Source organism: Lissotriton helveticus, chromosome 3_1, assembly GCF_964261635.1.
Source record: "Lissotriton helveticus chromosome 3_1, aLisHel1.1, whole genome shotgun sequence".
Classification (NCBI taxonomy): domain Eukaryota; kingdom Metazoa; phylum Chordata; class Amphibia; order Caudata; family Salamandridae; genus Lissotriton; species Lissotriton helveticus.
The window spans coordinates 1716267781-1716288697 of record NC_136061.1 but is presented as its reverse complement, the minus strand read 5'-3'; positions in this window follow the sequence as shown (position 1 = coordinate 1716288697).

The window sequence follows — 20917 nt, the reverse complement described above, 5'->3', positions numbered from 1 at the left end:
CTTCTCAATCATCTGAGGGAGACCACACTCTAGGTGGAGAACAGGTATCCTCCATTCATTAATCCCCAATAACTTCCTTATAACACCCCTCTCTGTGCTGGTCAACCTGCTGACCTGCCAGATGGCTACGTATGTTTGAGGTGGGGCTAGTGCCAGCCACTGGGAGAATCATTTTTACCATGAACAGAGTAACATGCTTCAGGATTTACATGGTATGAGGGTTACTCTCTGAGAGATTGCAGACTTTTTTAAAGACTCTCAGATGTTTCACAGGCAGACCCGTGGCTTAGATAATGTTGCAAAAGGTCACCAACACTTGCCAAAAATACACTAAGAACATCGAAGAACTTTTAAGGAGGAGAGTAAGAGGCACCATGCCTTGGCCATGCAGATGATAATAGATAAAAAAAATGCAAATATCAATCTTCACAGCCAATGCATGCAAGAGAGTGTAGAAAGACACCTGCACCACCACCGCTACCTGCAACACCTACCCAACTGATCAGAACATGAGCACAGTCTTAAATATTCTCACCACCAAAATTGCATAGGCAGAGAAGGAGGTGAAAACTCCAATAAAAACTGTACTCTTTCTGTATCTCAAACACATTCACTGTCACTATGTTTATTTAATAAAAATATGTTTATTTATTACATCACAACCTGTGTCAACCGTTCATTTCTGTTGAATGTTTGATGTTGTATTTACAACATAGGTTAGAGGTATGTAAGCAATTGTCTTTGTTGATTTCAAAGTGTACAACAGTTAAAAACTTCATTGTGATATATAAAGCATCCTCTAACTCAAACACTTCTTTTGGCTGACATACAACGCACCATAGAGTAAGATCTGTAAATGTAATAAGGATATATTTATTTCACTGTGAAATGATTTCCTATATATAACTCAGAAAAATGTTTTTGAAACAAATCAATATACACTAGGGAAACGAAGAACTGTCCTTGAGAAAAGGCCAAAAGGAACTGAAATGTATGCTACGCTCAGAGGGAAAATATTAACTTGAAGGGTGTTTGGCAAATAATAAAGAGAACAAGTCTACATACAACGGGTAAACAAAATTCCACTGTCCATAGATGGTCCAAACACCAGAGCCCCATGTCAAATTGATAATAAAGTCTGACACCCCAAGCCAGAGGGTGTGTCCAACCCAGGTTCCTGACTTGGGGCAAAATTCACAGGCCATCCTCACAGCATTTTAACCATAATGTGGAGAACCTTCGCCATCAAAGATGTAAAATGGCTGGTCATTGCAGGACTAGACACCCAATGGGCCTAATAAAATAGAGCAGTAATGGTGGGAAAGGGGGATCACAAACAACTCGGGAGATGGGGCTTAAGAAGGTGGTATGGGTTGTGGAGGCAGATAGGATCTGAGAGCTGTTAGATATCTTCTGATTGGTAACAGTCTTTTGGCGCTTGCACAGACTGGTCTACCTTGCCATGGGCATGTGAGACTGTTTCCTCTTGGTTATTTTTCTCGGCATCTGGAATAATCTCTGAGTGCAGCTGCCCAAAACACCATAGGCTGTACAGGCCCCCCTACTCTGTCCGATTCTTTTTTTGTAATGATTTCTAATCAGTTTTCTGCTTTATCTGACCTGATCTTCAAATTATTGACTTGATGGGCAGCGATCTACAAATGATGAGGCCACCTCTGAACTTCTCATCAGGATACCTGAATTGGTAAACTCTGTAGTCATTTCCCATTATGATCAAGAAAAGATGGGTAATTGAAGAATAGACAAAGAAAACAGCAACTCTGTCTTGTTTTGATCTTGACTATTGTTTTATTTCATATAGCTCTAACTATTGTGGACTGTAAACTGAACCCCCATCATCACTTTGCACCAGTTAGCATCACATCTGGGGAATTTCCACCAGCTCAAGGGGCTCTATTACAGGTCTGGTGGTCCATGGACACCAGACTCGTAGGGGCACAGCGTTGGTGGTCTCCCAGCTGCCCTATTACAATTATGGCAGTCAGACCGCCATTGCCCCGCCACAGCCACCTTGGAACCACCATTCCTTGGTGGTGTTAGGGCGGTCAGGCGGCCGCAATATGCTAGGCGGGATCGTGGTTCCTCTCTGCCACTGTTTTTATGGCAGTTCCTGCTACATGAAAACCAGCCCCTGCTGCCTCTGCGCCCTGGGCTCAATGCAGGGGGGCACAACATATGCCTCCCTGTGTGCATGAACAGGGGGGGGGAATATATTGCGTAGTAAAGTTCCTGCACATCATGAACTTTACTGTCTATGCTGTGCAGGAACTGGTTTTGGCATTCCCATTGCGGTGCCCATTTTCAGGGCACCACCCTGGGAACGTGAAAAGAAGCCAGCCAGACACCAGAAATACTTGTAATCTGGCGGGCAGCCAACTACAGGTTTAGTGGTGGTGCAGCAGGGAAGACCCGGCGCCGCACTGTCGAACCCGTAATCAGGCCCAAAATGTTGATAGTTCCTGGTCTTTATATGCTTAGGCAAGAGACCTATTGTAGACTAGACATTCGTAAAAATTAAAGTGAGTTTGAAAAAATGGTTTAAAGCCTCCTTACAAGAACAATTATCAGCTATCATAGTGATATGGAGAATGGAGCGGAGGAACTCTGATCAGAAGGTGGCAATGCTCCCATGTTGGGAAAACAGGTGTGAGTGTTTTGTATTTGGTTAGTGAGGTGACAATAGATTTAAGGTAATAAGTAGTGCTCTTGTCATATTGGGAAATTAATGCGGCCAATGTAACTTTCTGTTTTATTTAAGAAGAAAATTATGAACTTTTATGACTGTGGGCCCGTGAATGACTCTGGTAAACTTTGATATGATAACCCCTGAGTTAATGTGTTTGATATTGAGTCCGAAGGGGTATCAAAACATACTTGAATTCACCAAGGAGAAAAGTGTTTGATGGAAACTGACGCTAATTGGTCTAAAGAAACTGAGGGGCATATTACCAATAAATAGCGATATTTATCGTTAAGTAGGGTTAGTGGCAATATTTTTATCGCCGCGCATCACCGGTTTTTATCGCTGGGATAACTTGCTATTAGCAAGGTTTATCTCAAAAGCGATAAAAATCAGGCGAAATGCGTGAATATTGCTGAGAATACAGCGATATTCACGCATTAGCGACGAAATGCTCTTAGCCATGTTTTCCACCTCCCATTGGATAACATGGATAAGAACTGGTCTGAGCAGGCGTTGGTTTTTGGCGATAGCGGGAATATTTCCATCGCTACGCCTGCCTTGCTAATAGGCGATAGCGACGTTAGCAACTGCTTTCAGGTTGGTACGCCCACTTTGCATGTCATTAGCGATAAATATCGCTGACATGCAAAGCGGGCCCCAAACCGCTCGCTATCGCCTAAAAACTGTCGCTAACATCAGTTAGCGACAGCTTGCTAATAGAGCGATAGAATTATCCGAATTAAGCCGAAAACGGCCGCTAAACCGGCGATAATTGCCTATCGCCACCCTTGGTAATGTGCCCCTGAATATGTTGTTTGTTACACCCCAGAGCATCATAGTAGAGTAACAATGCAGTCAGGCCCAGTTTGGGGTGCCACAGGACAAATCGGGAGTAGTGAGTCCCAACCATGGCGGTTGAGTTCATTTGTCATTGCTGCCTCTGGTCCTCACACATGCGCTATTTTTGTTAGTGATTCCCTTCTAAAGAACAGGTGACTTTTCGTTAAAACATATGCCTAATATTTTCTTACATTTTATATATTAAAACATTATTTTCTTTTAAAATTTAAAAGTAGATGGGCTTCCATGCATCCACCAAACCCCTACTTTGTCAGCTAAGTGTCGTGTAAATAGATGTGATGCTAAAATGGTAAATTATAATTTTCTTGACGATATAGCGGTGGGTGATGGATTCAATGTGATCATTTTATAGGTTATTTAAAAAGCCTCCTTTTAATGTGATGAAAATTACTGCAAATAATACATTACCTAAAATATAGAAAAAATATATAGATTCAATAATTTTAATTCTTTTTATGACAATTATCTGTTTAACTTCCTAGTTTCGCAAAAGTCCTAGTCAGCTGAAGATTCTCAAATACAAGTCCTGTAAATAAAACAGCGGGCAAGAAAATGCTTTTAAAGTCCAGCTGCTCATATTGCTTGAAACTTCGTGATCTAAGCTAGCAGAAGGATGACCTTTTCTATGTTTGTATTGTCACTGATTTTGATCAAGATAAGACTTCTTTAAAGGATCCCACATGTTAACCTGGGCATCAATTGAGGAATGGTTCAGTCTGCCGTCCTGGTAAGGATGTGCCTTAAACCTCAAGCCATGTATTATACAAACAAACAGAGGTGGGCAGATGTAAGTTACTAATAAAAACCCTGAGGTGGAGGTAACTTCAAATTGAAACATTGGAATAATATTTTTCCTGGGAAATATTATGATAAACTTCTAATGTAGCCAATGGTTCTGGGTATGCAGATACATTCCTTTAAATCAATTGATATCAGGAATTCCTCTCATGTGGCACGTAGAATAATGCATCTCTATTGGAGGCCAGGTTGAAGCTTACAATTTCATTTCTATCCTTTTAACGGGTCTAACTCGGCACTCTTTAAAAAAAGCCAGATGTAAAATTAGTCTTTATCTGGCACGCCTACTTTACATCGTATGCTCTGCCTTTTAATTATTGGGTTATGACACTTGTTTTTTCCATTAAACTTGCAATTATACTTTCTTCTTCACACTTTCAGGAAATATTAATCATTTCTATTGGTCTAGTTTCCTATTGTTATACATTATATTCCGGAATAAAAAAGATATTTTATTTCAGGATGTTGGTTTAATAGTGAAACTGTGATGCTTTGGATCACATTTCACAATCCAGGAGATTTACAAATGAAATCACTAGCACATGTAGCAGCTACAGCCTGTTAGCATTTCATGTCGAGAATAATAACACATGTAGCAAACTTAGCCTGCTTGCATGTCCCACAGAACTAGTTAAGCTAGGCTTTGAGCAACTGAATAAAGTAGCCACCCACAGAAGGGACACATGCGGAACCTTACATTTTGTAAAACCCTCTGCGCTATTGGTAATCTCTGTATCAAACCTATCATCTGGTGTGACCGTTTCCTAATTACGTGTTTCATCTTGCTTCCAACCTCGGCCACAAGGGAACAATGGAGCCCATTGTTAGGAAATATAGGAAAGTAGATATAGCTGAAGCCTGTAATATCTTCAAGGATTTGCATGTCACTTCACCCTCTCAAGATGCTTCTAACATTCTCCTGGATGCCCTTTTTAAGGCTACTATATCTCTTGCAGGCAGGGGTGCACTAACTAGTTCTCTCCACATCAGGGGTGATGCACCACGTCATAGATGACTGTCCACTGAGCTTAGATAGGAAGGACTTCCCGTCAGGCAATATGAGAGAAGGTGGAAGAAAACCTGTACCAAGGGCGGGTATTGGCAATACAAAAGGTTCTTAAAACAATATAAATACGTTCTCTTTTTGGCCAAGGCTCACTTCATAGCCTTTCAGTTTCAGTTGTTATCTATCATCACCAAAGATCTTTTTAACACGGTGAAAGAATTTTTCTACCTCCTCATCTCTGCGATAGTTATCAGATTTCATTTGGGTGAAATATATTAAGATTGATAAGGAGGCTAATGCTGAGTCAGGAGGTGCCGCTATATCCATCAGAGAACCAGGATACATCATCCTAGTTAACATCTTGAAGCTCCTCCCCATCAGTCTTATTAAAGTTCTACATCATTCTATCTAGCATGAAGACAGGCTCTTCAGTCGATCCCTGTGCTATATGTCTTCCGAAGACCTCATCCCTGTAATTGGAGAACCTATTCAATAGGTCATTAGTATCATCCTACATATAGGTTAGGGACTTCATCCAGTTAAGAAAGGAGTAATAACCCATATATTAAAATACAAATCAGGCCTGTATCCTTACAAAGTAAATACACATTTGTTTGATTGCACAACCTCCTACCACACTGCTTAATTTGTAAAAAATGAAGTGCCAGGGCCTAAAGTATTTTTTCATCAGTCCAAGTACCTAGAACCATTTAAACTCCAATCACTGCTAACCAAAGCTATTGACAGCCATACCCACGTACTGGGAATTCTGCTACAAAAAATAGGTACACAGCCCCACCATGTGATGAATAAATATGTGCCAATGTTTATACAGAGGTGCCGGTGCTGAGCACCAGCAAACACCGGCACAAATTAAGCACTGTCTGCCATGACCAAGAACTTTGGAAAGCACTTGGAAGGTAGGCTGGCTAATTATTATGCATGGAACCACTTCGATGGAAGTCAAGCTGGGTTTTGCCCAAGATATAGCATGGAATGTGTCTTAGTAGCAACTCTGGCTCAGCAGAGCAAGGATACAGGACAGCATGTCAGAATTATGCTTCTGCATATTTCAGCAGATTTCACTATGGTTAACCATGCCATCTTGCTGTGACACATCTAAGTCATCTGTATAACTGGACAGGTTTAAAAATGGCTCGCTTTTCTCCTAGTGAACAGAAGTCAACTCGTTTCACTACCTTCCTTGAGTTCAAACAGGTACATCTATTTACCACGTTCTGTTCTCTATGGCTTAGCCATGCCTCCAATCCTATCCAACATTTACATAGATCCACTTTGTTGTCTAATAGTTATGCAGTCATAATATCATTTTTTTTATCGTCCTACAGTATATCGATTTTTAAATATCGTAGGGACAGAATATCGAAGTCAAGCATATCGTTGACCAGAATATCGACCTTAAGGTAAGTAATATAGCTTTTTTTTTTTATATCAAAATAAGTAATATCGAAATACTCAATATCGTTACCAAAAATATAATTGTTAATAATATCGATATTTATATTCGTGTTTAGTATGTATTTTATATGTATGTCTTTAACATTTTTTGTATTAAATGTTCAGAAATTAGTAATTTTTATTAAAGTAAATTTAGCGTTTTAGTATCAGAGCGGATTGTGGGATTAAGGGGAAAAGGGTGGAAAGTAATTTAATTATAATGAATTGATTAATATTTTCATTTAATTTGTATTGATTATTAATTCATTGGTGATTAATAATTGGAAATACATTTTTATCATCTGATAATTTATAATTATATGAATAATAATTAATGTATTATTTTTATTTATTTATTGTTATTGTTAAATAATTTATAGTTAATTCATTATTAATTGGTAATTAATTTGTATTAATTGACTAATTTATAATTATATTAATTAATATTAATGTATTATTCTTTTTTATGAACTTTTATAGTTAATTAATCTATAGTTAATTAATTATTAATTGGTACATAATTGTGGGAGACATCCTTTACAACGCAACTTTTACCACGCAGTGCCTTTACGACGCAACTATTACAACGCATGTCATTACAACGCATTGCGCTGGGGGGCGCTCTAGGATAGGGAATGGATTTAATTTACTATCCAACACCTTCCCTACTATCCACGGGGACTGGAGTTGGAATAGTAAATTAAACTATTCACTATCCAGCTATGCTTTGTAACAGCATGCGTTGTAAAAACTGCGTTGTAACAGCATGCGTGGTAAAAGCATGCGTTGTAATGTCATACATTCATAATTGTTATTAAAAGATGAATTGATAATTTAATTAAATGTGATTTCTTGTGTGATGGGTTGTGAGTTTATAGGGGAATAGCGTGGGAAGTAATTTAATGTCAATTAAGTAAATATTTATTTGATTGTATTGGTGCTTATTAGTAATATTTGTGTACTTTAATTATTCATATGTTATTTTTTTATAAAAACTTATTTAATTAAGAAGTATGTTTATTTAACCCCTATGCTATCCTACATTTCCCACACTGTTACACTTACTGGATTTGGAATAGTAATGTTAACCCCCACGCTATCCAATACTTTCCCTACTGTTGCACTCACTGGAGTGGGAATAGTAATTTTAACCCCTACGCTATCCAACACTTTCCCTACTGTTGCACTCACTGGAGTGGGAATAGTAATTTTTACCCCTACGCTATCCAACACTTTCCCTACTGTTGCACTCACTGGAGTGGGAATAGTAATGTTTACCCCTACCCTATCCAACACTTTCCCTACTGTTGCACTCACTGGAGTGGGAATAGTAATTTTTACCCCTACGCTATTCAACACTCTTTCCACTGTTGCACTCACTGGATTGGGAATACTAATTTTTACCCCTACGCTGTCCAACGTTTTCACTTCTGTTGTACTGTTTGGAGTCGGAATAGTAATTTTATTCCCTCTGCTTTCTAATTTTTTGTTTTATTTTAGTTAATGTAGTATATAATGAATTTTAAAATTATTGAAAATAATTGATTTTTTAAAAATGTGTCAGATATATTTATTTATTTTTATTTACATTATTGTTTTATGTATAGACATGTATTTGTAATTCATAAGATATGTTTTAACAATTTATAGGTTAATATAATAATTATTAAAAATGATTATCAAGTATTTATATTATATGTATATGTTTAATTTATTTTTACATTAAATATATTAGTTATAATTTGTTAATTTTTAAAATGTTTAACTATGTTTATTTTAATTATATGTATTATGAACTTTTTTACGTTTGTTTTGTAACATTAAAATAAACAGTATTTTTGACATCAATATTATTTTTGGGATTTTTTTTCCTTACTGTAATGTAGATAGGATGTCGATATTCTTTTCTTCGATATGTTTGCGTCAATATTTCTGTATGTCAATTTTCGGTCTCTCGATATTCTGTCATACAATTGTCTAATATGCTCTTTTGGTTTCACTGTGTTAGCCTACACTGATGACACACAACTCCGGCACACATCTAACCAGCCCTTCTCCAGCTGCATTGGACAGCTGTGAGACTGCCTAGCTAAAATCCAGTGCTGGATGTCGTACAATTTCCTCAAACTAAATTGTGACAAGACTGAGTCTAATCAAAGGTGAGGACTCCCAAACCTAGTCCCTTGACTCATCATCCCAGCGGCTGTGCCCCTTTCCCACACTAATAGAGACAGTCAAGAATGTGGGAGTGATTGTTTATTAAAAGTTGTGTCTTTGTCTACCTCAGATCCAAATAGTCTGGGCTACTGGGTTTGTTCAGCTCAGTACCCTAAGAAATCTACATTCTTTAATCCCTGATGGGTAGGAGTAGGGTTGTGTCTCCCCATCCCACCTTGACTGTGGCAATTAGCTCTAGATAGGCCGGGCAGACGTAGCCATCTCTAACCTACAAGGCTGCAGAATACAGTTCTGAGACTTGCTGATGGTCTCGGGAAATCCAACCACATTTTTCAGGCTAGGGGTAGCCCATAATGGCTTCAGATAAACAGATTCATCTGAAAGTACTCTCTTTGTCTCACAAAGCCTTCTATGAGCCTGGCCCGGACTTTCAACCACTTCCTGACGCCCAGCGAGTCCCCTGCCGGTTGTCTCTGTGGTAGCTGTTAAAAATGGGTGTACTGTGGTGGTAAAGCCTTCCGTGCTCTGGAACCTAAACTCTCGAATGATTACCCTGTGGAGATACAGATGATTTCAAACTTCAAAGATGTTGATCATCTAAAGTAGGTTTTCCTCTTTTCAAGGCTCTAGCCTTGACTCGTTTTCAGCCCTGGTACTTTTTGTTTTTTAATATCTGTTCCTGTTTAGTAACGGTCTTTATTCACTGAAGGTTTTTTTTAGCTTATTGGACTGTGGTATGTCTGTTCTTCACTCTGAGTACCAAGATGCCCCGGTAAATGCACACTCAAGAAAAGTATTACAAAAACGATGGAAGCCTTGTCGAAAGTCTTTGTGCAGAATATTTCAAATGAATCGCTAGACCAATTTACCAAAATATATTTCAAACAACTTTGGGGCATATTTACAAGCCCCTATTGCCACCAGAGCATCACTTTTCACGATGGTGTGATGGCGATCGGGGCTTGACCTTACTTACAATTCACCCTTTCATGCTACACTTAGCGTGAAAGGTGAGGGCAATGGGTGTTGCGGTGGGCTTTCCATCACAACACCCTTTCATGTTGACGCTGCCCCATATTTACAAGGGTGGCATAAATATGGGGCAGTGCGAAGATAAAGACCAAGGAAAACCTGGTCTTACCCTGGCTCAACGAGGAGAAATGTTTCATTTCTCCTTGATTTTGCTGTTTCCATGTGTGCTGCATTGTACAACATACATAAAACTAGCAAAACACCATTGATTGTTTATGTGCAGGAAGGTCTCCCTTCCTGCACATATACAATCTTTAAACAAATGAAATTTTGCAACTTCTACGTGTGCTGCATTAAGCAGAAAAATAGAAGTTACAAAATGCTATTGAAAGATTGTTTATGTGGTGCAAGGGTGCCTATTTTGGCACTAGGCAGCTAAATGAAGAGCCAGTGCAGGGGGAAACGCAGGGCTGCACCTTATTGTTGTACATAGGATGCAGCCGTGCGTTATGGAAGTGGCGGGGCCCGGCATTAAGCCAAGAAGGCTAATGCTACACTAAATCACTTCTATTGTAAATAAGCCCCTTTGTTTCTTTGGGGCATATTATCAAAGGGGTTTATCTCCGCTTTTTTAGCTTTAAAAGCCAAGAAAGCGGAGATAAAATTATCTCCCTATTACCTAGCTGTCGCTAACACCAGTTAGCAGCAGCTAGTAGGAGATAGCGACCATCGTGGGCCCCACTTTGCATGTCAGTGATATTTATCACTAATGACATGCAAAGTGGGCGTGCCAAGATGTTAGCGACTGGAAACAGTCGCTAACATCGCTATCTCCTATTACCAACTTATGGAGATATTCGCGCTAAGCGCGAATATCTCCAAAAGCTAACACCTGCCCTGAGCAGTTCTTTGCCATGTTATCCAATGGGAGGTGGATAACATGGCTAAGAGCATTAGCTCGGTAATGCATGAATATCGCTGACTTTTCAGCGATATTCATGCATTGCGGCCGATTTTTATCGCATTTGCGATAAACCTTGGTAATACCAAGGTTTATTTGCGATAAAAATCGCCGCAGCTCAGCGGTAAATTTTTGTCTCTAACCAAGCAATAGCGATAATTATCGCTATTGCTTGGTAATATGCCCCTTTGTTCCTTAGAGTCAACCTGAGTCAATTTCTTATTCCTTTGCGTGTCACTATGCATTCTTAGTGATTTGCACAACTCAGTCCTCTTATGACCAGTTTCCAAAAGTCCATTTCGTAGAATCAATAAATCAAAAAATGTAAACTACACTTTTTAAGAGAGGATAACCAGGAGTTCAAAAGTGAGCACAGGTATTTGGAGCACAGTGTTGGCAACATTTTAAATGACCTGCTATACCAAAGAAATGGGTGCTATTTTATTTCAAATTCAGTTTTTGAGTTTTTAAAATCAGCATGGAGATACATCACAATTGCAATAATGTCTTTGTAAGCCAAGAGTTACAGATATCACATGAGAGTTACAGCTTGTTCACAGGATCATTGGCATTTTGGGCCTATTTGTAGGCGCAGACGTAGCAAATCACAATTGGTAGCATGTTACATTGTTTCAACCCTTTCTCCAAGAAGAGGAACAAAGGAAAGGAAAGAAAAAGGACCAACAAGGAATCATAATATAGGAGAAAAAAGAACCTTGATATCATGATGCGTACAGTCTTATTAGTGGTCAGGAGAGGAGGACTTCCGACCCAATGTGGAGACACCTCCCGAGGAGTAAGCCCCTGTCTGTTCCACTGTGCCTTCATATATGGAATAAATTGAGGGCTCTCAGTCATGGGGCACATGCCATCAACCCATCAATGGGAGCCCTTCGACAGCTAGCCCACCAACGGGGACCATATATGCTCAAACCCTTTCCCGGAGTCTTCCACTATGTCGGACATGCTCTCCAGAGCCAGCACCTTCCACAGTCTTGCATGCCATTGAGTTAAGGATGGTGCCTCTTGTTTTTTCCACACTGCAGCTACTGACATTTTGCTGCTCCCAAACAAAGCCACATAACTGATCTGTCTCCTTGCAATTGACGTTTCAATGTTGGGTCTCTCATCCCCAGCAGTGTGTGCTCAAGTGAATACGGGATTGGGTAACCCAATATGATATTGATTTGGGACATGATCTCTTTCCAAAAGGGCTGTATAGAGGGGCATCCCACCAAATATGCTGGAAATCGCCCAACATACCCCACCCCCTCCAGCACCAATCAGAAGAGGTGGGAAGATCTTGTGCAGTTTCTAGGGGTATAAGTACTAGTTGTACATGATTTTGTAGTGTGCCTCTCTAAGGAACATCGAGCGGTTGAATTTGGTTATATCTCTATATAGATGTTCGCACTGTTTTCAGGCTACAGGAGTGTCTAGGATCATGTCCCAAAACTGTGTATGTCGTGGGGTTGTTCTGGGGCCTTGCTCCTGAATGAGGGCATATAGGAAATAGACGCACCCCTTGGAGGTGGATCCAGACCTGGCAAATTTCTCTATGGGGAGCAGGTCCCTGGTGGTGGCCAGCCGCACCATAGGTTGCTGCACCCAATGTTTAATCTGCAGGTAGTGGAATTCCTCCTTGGCAGGTAGAGCAAATTGTTTCATGCAATCTTGGAAGGTGAGTAGCTCCCCTTTACTGTACAAGTCGGAGATCATGATGCAGCCCCCTGGGCTCTATACCGCAAAGGGCCCTTCGTGAAGCGCTAGGGGGAAGGCTGCATTAAAATGTATGGGCATGTAGGAAGACAAAAAATGGTAAGTTGCAATCTCTTAGTCTCCCTTCCCCCTTTTCAATCGTTTTTTTCCCCGGTCTCACATGGTGTCCCCCAGGGTTCTTCTATCAGTCCGATTCTTTTTAACGTTTACTTAAAACCTCTGGTCACGTTAATCAAGTCACACAACATGACCACAGTAAACTATGCGGACGATACACAGCTCCTTCTCTCGTGGGAAGGCGAAGACTCCATCTCCTTACAAGCCTTCCATGACTGCCTACGAGACACGGCACGCTGGCTGCACCAGAACTCTCTTCAGTTCAACGCCTCAAAGACTGAGGTGATGTACTGCCCTGCGAGTCGCATACCCCGCCCTCTGCCCGCTGAGTTCTGGCCCCCGGAGAACTCCAACAACCCCCTACCAGTTACCACCGTCCGTAACCTGGGCGTCATGCTCAACCATCAATTGAGCATGGAGACTCAGGTCTCAAGAACAGTTGCAACCTGCACCGGCCTTATGCGCTCACTGCGCAAAGTCTTGCCTCTGCTTCCATCCTCCGCCAGAGCACTAGTAGTCAGGTGTACTATTCTTAGTCGCCTTGACTACTGCAACGCCCTGCTGCTTGAATCTCCGGCGACACTACTGGACAGGCTCCAACGAGTCCAGTCAGCAGCAGCTAAACTGGCTTTGGGATGGACCAGGAGATCCTCGGCCACTGCCGCACTGGCCGAGTTACATTGGCTGCCTTTGAGGCAACGCATTGCCTTCAAGGCCCTTTGTTTGGTCTTCACGGCACTGCATGGAACAGGACCCAGACCTCTCCAACGTCTATTCTCCTGGTATACCCCCACCAGAACACTTAGGTCCACTACTGCTTGCCTCGCGAGAGTGCCCAGATGTAAGAAGGCCAGGATGGGAGGAAGATCGTTCAGAGTAGCTGCAGCCAAGCTATGGAACAGTCTACCTGCCGAAATTCGCCACATCCCTCATCTCCTCCCATTCAGGAAACGTATCAAAACTTGGCTCTTCCCCCTGCCCCTATAATAAAAAATAACTGGCCTTTTCCAGCTCCCCCCCCCGTCTATAAACCACAGAAGTAGCTATCAGCGCCAGGATACCTGCCAGGTGACAGTCGCGCTTTATAAATATTTTAAATAAATAAATAAAAATTAGTGAGGTCATCCCAGACCCGCAGGGTGGTGGCCGTGGGCGTACTAAGGTAGGCGTTGGGCAGTCTGTCATGCTTTGGTTTGAAGAGGAGGTCCCATGTGGCCCTGCCTGTGAACTGCCTGTGTAAGTGGAGCCAGTGTTTCTCCGAGGCCCGCAGCGGCCTCTCCGTCATTACAAACAGCTGTGCCGCCCTGTAGTATCCCAAAAAGTCCTGCAGCACCAGACCCCCGTCCCTGCAGGAACGAGTGAGAAAATGATGGGGCAGGCACGCCCTCCTTCCCTGCCAAATGAATTTAGTGATCATCTGTCTCAGCTCTCTGAAAAGACGTCTGTCAACCTGTGTAGGTAACCCCTGAAAGAGGTAGAGCAGGCGGGGGAGAGCATTCGTCCTGATGGCATTCATCCTGCCTAACGAAGAAATATATGCGGTGCTCCATTTGCCCAATTCAGCTTTTAATTGGGCAAGTAAAGTGGGAAAACTGACCTTATATATATCTGAGACATGAGGTGTGAGCCTGAAGCCCAAGTACAGGATCTCCATGACTGTGCAGCGAAAAGGGGATGCTCCCTCCACCTGTCGCCACTCCTCTTCGGATAAAGTCAAATTAAGTAAGAAGGACTTGGTCAGATTGACCCAAAAACCCGCTACTGTCTCGAATAGTGACAGCTCTGTCTGGATAGCTGGAAGAGAGGTCAGTTGCTCCGTGACCGGGAGAAGCACATTGTCCGCAAATAGCGAGATCTTATGGTCATCCGTACCAAACTGCACTCCCCGAATGTGGGGATGCTCTCTAATTTTATGGGCTAAAGGTTCTTTACACAGGGCGAAAAGCAGAGGGGACAGCAGACATCCCTGTCTTGTCCCCCTTGGCAGGCTGAAGGAGTACGATGCAGCATCATTGACCAGGATGCGGGAGATGGGGGAATGATAATTGGCGCAAACCATCCCAATGAAGGTGTCATTAAATCCAAAGTGCAGCAGCGCCAGAAATAAAAAGGGCATTCCACGCGGTCAAAGGCTTTCTCCGCGTCTAGCGAGAGGAGAGCCGCCGGGATGCTTTTTTCCAGATCTTTTCCATGATATGGATGATGCACCGTAAATTATCATGAGTCGGCTGCCCCTTGACAAACCCTGATTGGTCCACGTTAATAAGGCCTGGGAGAACTTTTTCTAGATGAGTAGCCAATATTTTTTAATAAATCTTGGTGTCCAAATTTAAAAGGGCTATGGGGCGGTAAGAGGAGCATGCCGGAGGGTCCTTCCCTGGTTTGTGTATCACCGCAACAAGTGCCTCCCCCATGGTGGGAGTGACCTGTTGTGTAGAGGCAATAATATTGAACAAGGTGGTCAAGTAAGGGGCTATTTCCGGGGCAAAGGTGCAGTACAAGTGCGGCAAGAACCCATCTGGTCCAGGAGCCTTTTGTAATTTGAGCGTATCAATCACCTTCTGGACTTCCTTAGTCGTGATAGGTTTAGCCAAGTCCTCGTTGGTACTTGACAGGACCTGTGGGAGGTCTAAGGGGTCTAGATAAGCCGCTTGGTCCTGCGACCGCGGTGCCTCCGAGGTGTAGAGGGAACGAGAACACTCCCCAAATGCATTGGCCTTATGCTCTTCTGTTATTTGGGAGATGCCCGCGTCATCCACTATTAATTTAATGTACTCCCTTTCCTGCTTGGCCCGTAGTTGGTGTGTTAAGACTGAGCCCACCTTGTTCCCCACCTCCTATCCCCTGGCCTGTAGCCTCAAAATGTTTTTTTCCACACTGTTGGTGTATATGGCCTGTAGCTTCCCTTTGAGGGATGTTACCTTTTGAAATAATGGTGCAGATCCACCCTCCTTATGCACCTTCTCTGCCGCTTGCAGTTCGTTTTCAAGCATGAGCCTTTCCTCCCGCTGCTGGTTTCTCAGGGTAGTGACCAGTGCTATGCACTTGCCCCGGATAACCGCTTTAAGATCGTCCCAGATGGTAGCATGTGAGGTGAGTTTGGTATCATTATTCTCAAAAAAGTACTTAATGGTCTGTCTGAGTTCATCCCGTAGAAGTCTATCCCTGCAGAGAAAATTAAGGAAATACCAGCACGCGTGTTTGGAGTGTGGGGTGGGCCAGCTGAGGGTCATTTCGAGAGGAGCATGGTCAGATAGGCAGATAGGATGAAAGTGGGACTGTAAGATCATGGGAAGCAGGGAATGGCTCATGAACATATGATCGATTTGGGAGTATGTCCTATGGGAGTGGGAGAAGAAAGAATAGTCACTTACGGAGGGATTAAACTCCCTCCACATGTCCACCATGCCAATTTGTTGGAGGTGTGATATAAGTGCCTTACCAAAAACTCCCTCTGTTGCCCTGTGTCTAGATCCGGGTCCCAGATGAGATTAAAATCCCCCATTAGGAGTATATCCCCCCGTGCAAAGTTCTCCAGGGTCATGAGGAAGGAGACGGGAAAGTCCTGCTGGTCCACATTTGGTCCATAGATAACTGCAAACGTGCACAGTCGTCCTCTCAAATCCCCCCGCATCATTAGGTATCTCAATAGTCGAGATAAGTGCAAGTCCTCCACTTCATCCTCCCTCCCACTGATGTCCCCTAGACAGGGGGTATTTTACTTCACTGAAAACAAATATTGTCCCACCGAGGGATCCACTTTTTGCAGATTTCAGTCTGGAGTTTTCTTGCTCCTTCTTCCTGCTTTCCACCAAGGACGGCCACCTTGTCACTCCCACTGTCTCTCCCCCTCGGTGCACCTCGAAGATGCTGCGCCACCAGGTGAGGAGATGGTTATTCCCAGATGGTCCGCTGCCTCCGCCAATCCCGTACAATGAAGATGTTTGTTGACCCATTAGAAGGCAATTCCAAAGGGATATGTCCTTCTATATTTGACTTTTCTCTCTCTCAAGAAGTCAGTGAGCAAGCGGAATTGCTGCCGTTGCAAGAGCGTTGCCTAGGCCACATCTTGGTAGAGTGTGCATGTGGCATTCTGGAAGGTGATCTTGTTGGTGATCCTCACCTTTTTTAAGACCAGTTCCTTCGTCTTGAATGAACTGAATTTCACCAGGATGTCACGAGGCTTCCGATTCTCCCCAGGGAGCCGCGGCCCCACTCTGGACTCTCTCTAACCGGACATCAGTACCGTCCCCCCCATGACTGAGAAGAAAATCCCCACAATGAATGCTTCCAAATCCGGGCCCTCACAATCTTCCTCCAGGCCACAAACTTGTACATTGTTGCAGCCGCAGTGATTTTCTAAGTCCTCGCACTAAAGCAAGGTGGCTCACAACTGTCTACTCAGGTCCGCTGTTCCTTCTTCCAGGGGTTTAAAATGATCGGCCAACTCTTGGTACTTCACTTTGAGGTCCAGCATACGGGTGACCACCGAATCCACATCCGCCTGCATGGACACAAACTTCTCCCTCATCTCCGCCTGAAAAGAATCAAAGGAGGCACCCATATCAGCTTTGATGTCTGCACAGAGCTCCTTTTTGAACTCATGGAGGGAAGACAGGAGGTCCTCCCTAGTGAGCGCCATTGAACTTTTCAATTGTGCCACCTCCTCTCCCGATGACCCAGCGCCTGAGGTGGCGAAGTAATTCGAGACCTTATTGTTGGGGACCTTTTGAGGTGGCATAAGGGGACATGTTCCCTGGTCAGCTTTTAGCTGCCCCTTCCGCCGTGCAAAACCAGTCTGGGCTCTGTCTCTAGTTAGGCTTGATGCTCCTGAGATCTCTGGGACTCTGCAATATGTATGGGGAAAGGAGCCAGCACTCCCACTCCTTTGCTGCTGCTTGGGCTCACCTCTAATCACCAGCATGCCATGGCGGCATTCTTAGGGTCAGGCACCCGGCGAAGTTTTAATGTATTGACCTTACAAAGTTTTACTGTGTTAGAGGCCAATGCCAACAGACACACATGTATTTGGCCATGCTACATCCCCAGATGGGCCACAAGCTGACATTCGGGAGTGCATTTAATGCTCACTCATCATTATTGACCTTTTTGCTTCATGAGCACCCGGCGGTCAATGTCGTGTAACAGACTCTTCAGGTGGTAGTTGCACCTGACTTCTTACAATGCAACAGCATCACACTCTCAAAGGACCGCTGGTATATGAATCCTCCGTCCCGGGAGCCTCGCTTGACATATGGCCCCCCAAATAGTCCGAGTCCCTCTGCAGGCTTCTGAGCGAGGCCCCCCAGTGTGCAAGGGGGCCCCCAGATGCATGCTCACCTGTCAAAGCTCGATGTCGCGCCTGTTCAAAAGGTGCCGCAATGTGGGGGGAGCCCCCACATGGAGAGAGCCTGGTCAGAGGCAATCACAGGTCTGCTGGTGTCGCAACACAATGTGGCGGGGGCACGCAGAGGGTCGAGGCTGCATCCTGCCTGCTCTGGTCGTCTTCTGTGTCTGTGAGCCCCCTCTGCTAGAGCCGCTCTCCTCTCACGATTGGAAATGCCGCCATTTTGTGGGCCTGGTGTTCCACCCAGTTAGCTCCACCGGCCGTCCACCGCCCTGCTTCAGTGACATTTGGTAGTGTATGCCGAGTGCCACCACCGCTCTGCTCATCCATGCAGTTGACAGGGGCTCACATTCGTCGCTGCTCGAAGCCCCTCACCAACAGGGCTGCCATTTTGTGTAAACTGCCCCAGGGCGGCCGCGATCCGCAGGTACATCTCTGCCACAACATGGGTGATCTCCGGGACACCAGAACTGCCCCCAGCAATTACCCCTCACCTGGCGTTTCTTTGGGGTGGTCGTGATGAGCTGAGGAATGCCTTAATTCATAATTAACACGGGGGCCAGGGACAGAGCCGGTCGGAGTTGTGGGGGTCCCAATGCTAGGACGATGACCAGGTGCGGGGCAGCACGGGGGAATAACACCAGACATACAGGGACAGATAGATCGCCAATAAATCAGACACACACAGTGCCATGCTCGGCTGGACCGGAAGTCCCGAGCGACTCCGGACCGTTTATTTATGCCCTCTGGCCACGCCTGGCCAGAGAGTTCAACAATGTTGGTGGGTGCTTCCGGGGTCCTGCCAGCCGGCAGGACAACTAGACCGCTGCATCCCATCCCAAGTTAGTTCTTTATGATCATTATCTTAACTCAAAGTTCAGCACATGAAATGAGCAAGTCTCTGGCTGGGCCTAGGGTTTGGCCTCTGGTTGTATGGCCGTCGATTGTCCTCTTTGTCCCGCCTAAGGCTTTCCTCACCACGGGCCGGCACAGGTGTTCCAGGGCTGGCCATCAACAACTCACTCGGGCCAGCTTCCACACCACTCACATCTGGACTTGTCACTGGTACCGCCTCAGCACCAGACGATGCGTCAGCCACTGGCAGAACTTGCTTAAACCACGATACATTGCGAGTCAGATCTTCACCATTCTACTCAACAGTGATGGCTGTTCCGTTTGCTGACTTGACTGCCCATGGGCCCACTCATACGGGGTCCGGAACTTGCCTCCAGGACGTCGGGTTCGTATCAGCACCGAATCTCCGGGGACCAGCATCCTGGACCGAGCCCTCCTTTTCCGACTGGCCTTGTCGTTGGTGCTTGTCCTGCTAGAGGGTCATACGGCTCAGGGACCCACGTTTCCGCCATGAGCAGCATGTCCCGCCTGGGCCCGGTCAGCATGAGTGACAAAGGCGTACGTTGCATGGTACAATGCGGGGTGCTCCTGTATTCCCGCAGGAAGTGTTGAAGGGCTGCCTCGGGATCTTTGTTTTCGGCCGTGGCGATGCGCAGTATTTTATTTATGGTTCTCATGAACCACTCGACCTCCCCGTTTGCCTGCGGCCACTGGGGAGTGATTTGGTGATGTTTGATCCCAAGCTCTTCCAGGAATTCCTTAAACTTACTCCCTTGGAAGGGAGGTCCGTTATCAGTCTTGAGGACCTGGGGCAGTCCAACAAGTGCAAAAACCTTTGTCCGAATTGGCTGGTCGTTGGCAAAACTTGTTGATGGCACGACCTCCACTATGGGGTATTTGGTGTAACTGTCTACCATCACTACCGTGACTCTCCCGTCTGGGAAACTACCAAAATCCAGGCTCACCCAGGACCATGGGGACGGTGCTGGATCTTCCATGATGATGGGCGCAGGTGTCTCCGCCGTGCTGGTAAGCTGCCATGATTGGCAGTTGCGAACCACCGTGTCCACGCTCTCCTCCAGGTTGGGGAACCATACCTTCTCCCTCATCCTTGACTTCATTCTTCTGGTTCCTTGATGCCCCTCATGCGTCATGCGCAAGAAGGGTAGCCTGTTCTTGGAGATCCTTCGGAATTATGATCCAAGATCCTTGGAGCACCACACCATGGTCCGTGACGCTGAGCTCATCGGGTATCCTCCAGAATTTCCCCAACCTAGCTCGGTCTGCCTCATTCCATCCATGTATGTCTCAAAGAAAACCTTCCCATGTTCCACTGCGTAACGCTTGGATCACTCGATTGAGTACGACATCAGTGTCCATGTTCGCTTTGATCACATCGATCGACATAGCCCTCGGGCATGACCAATGAGCGATCATGTCGATGAATTCCTCGGTTGTCAACTCCTGTCCTGCCTCGGACCCATCCACTTCCGCTGGGTGGCGAGATAGAAAGTCAACCGGGGTTCTTGGCTCCGGGCCGGTAGACAAGGTCCATTTGATATTGCTGCACCTGGATGGCCCGCCGTTCTATCCGGGGCGGAGGATGTGGCGCCGTGCCTTTGAACAACGGGATGAGTGGCTGGTGATCCATCACCACCCGGAATGGGTGGCCACTTACATATAGGTGAAAATGATTACAGGCCCATTTCACCGCTAGAGCTTCCCTCTCAATTTGTGAATATCGCGACTCCGTGGCAGTGAGAGCTTTGCTGGCAAATGACAACGGCACCCACGTTCCTGGCTCAGTCTCTTGGGCGAGCAACGCCCCGAGCCCCACAGGGCTGGCATCGACCAGTATCTCGGTGGGTCTAGTCGTGTCGAAATAGGCCATCGTGGTAGTGTCCAGCAAGGCCGCCTTCACTTGATCAAACGCCTTGATCT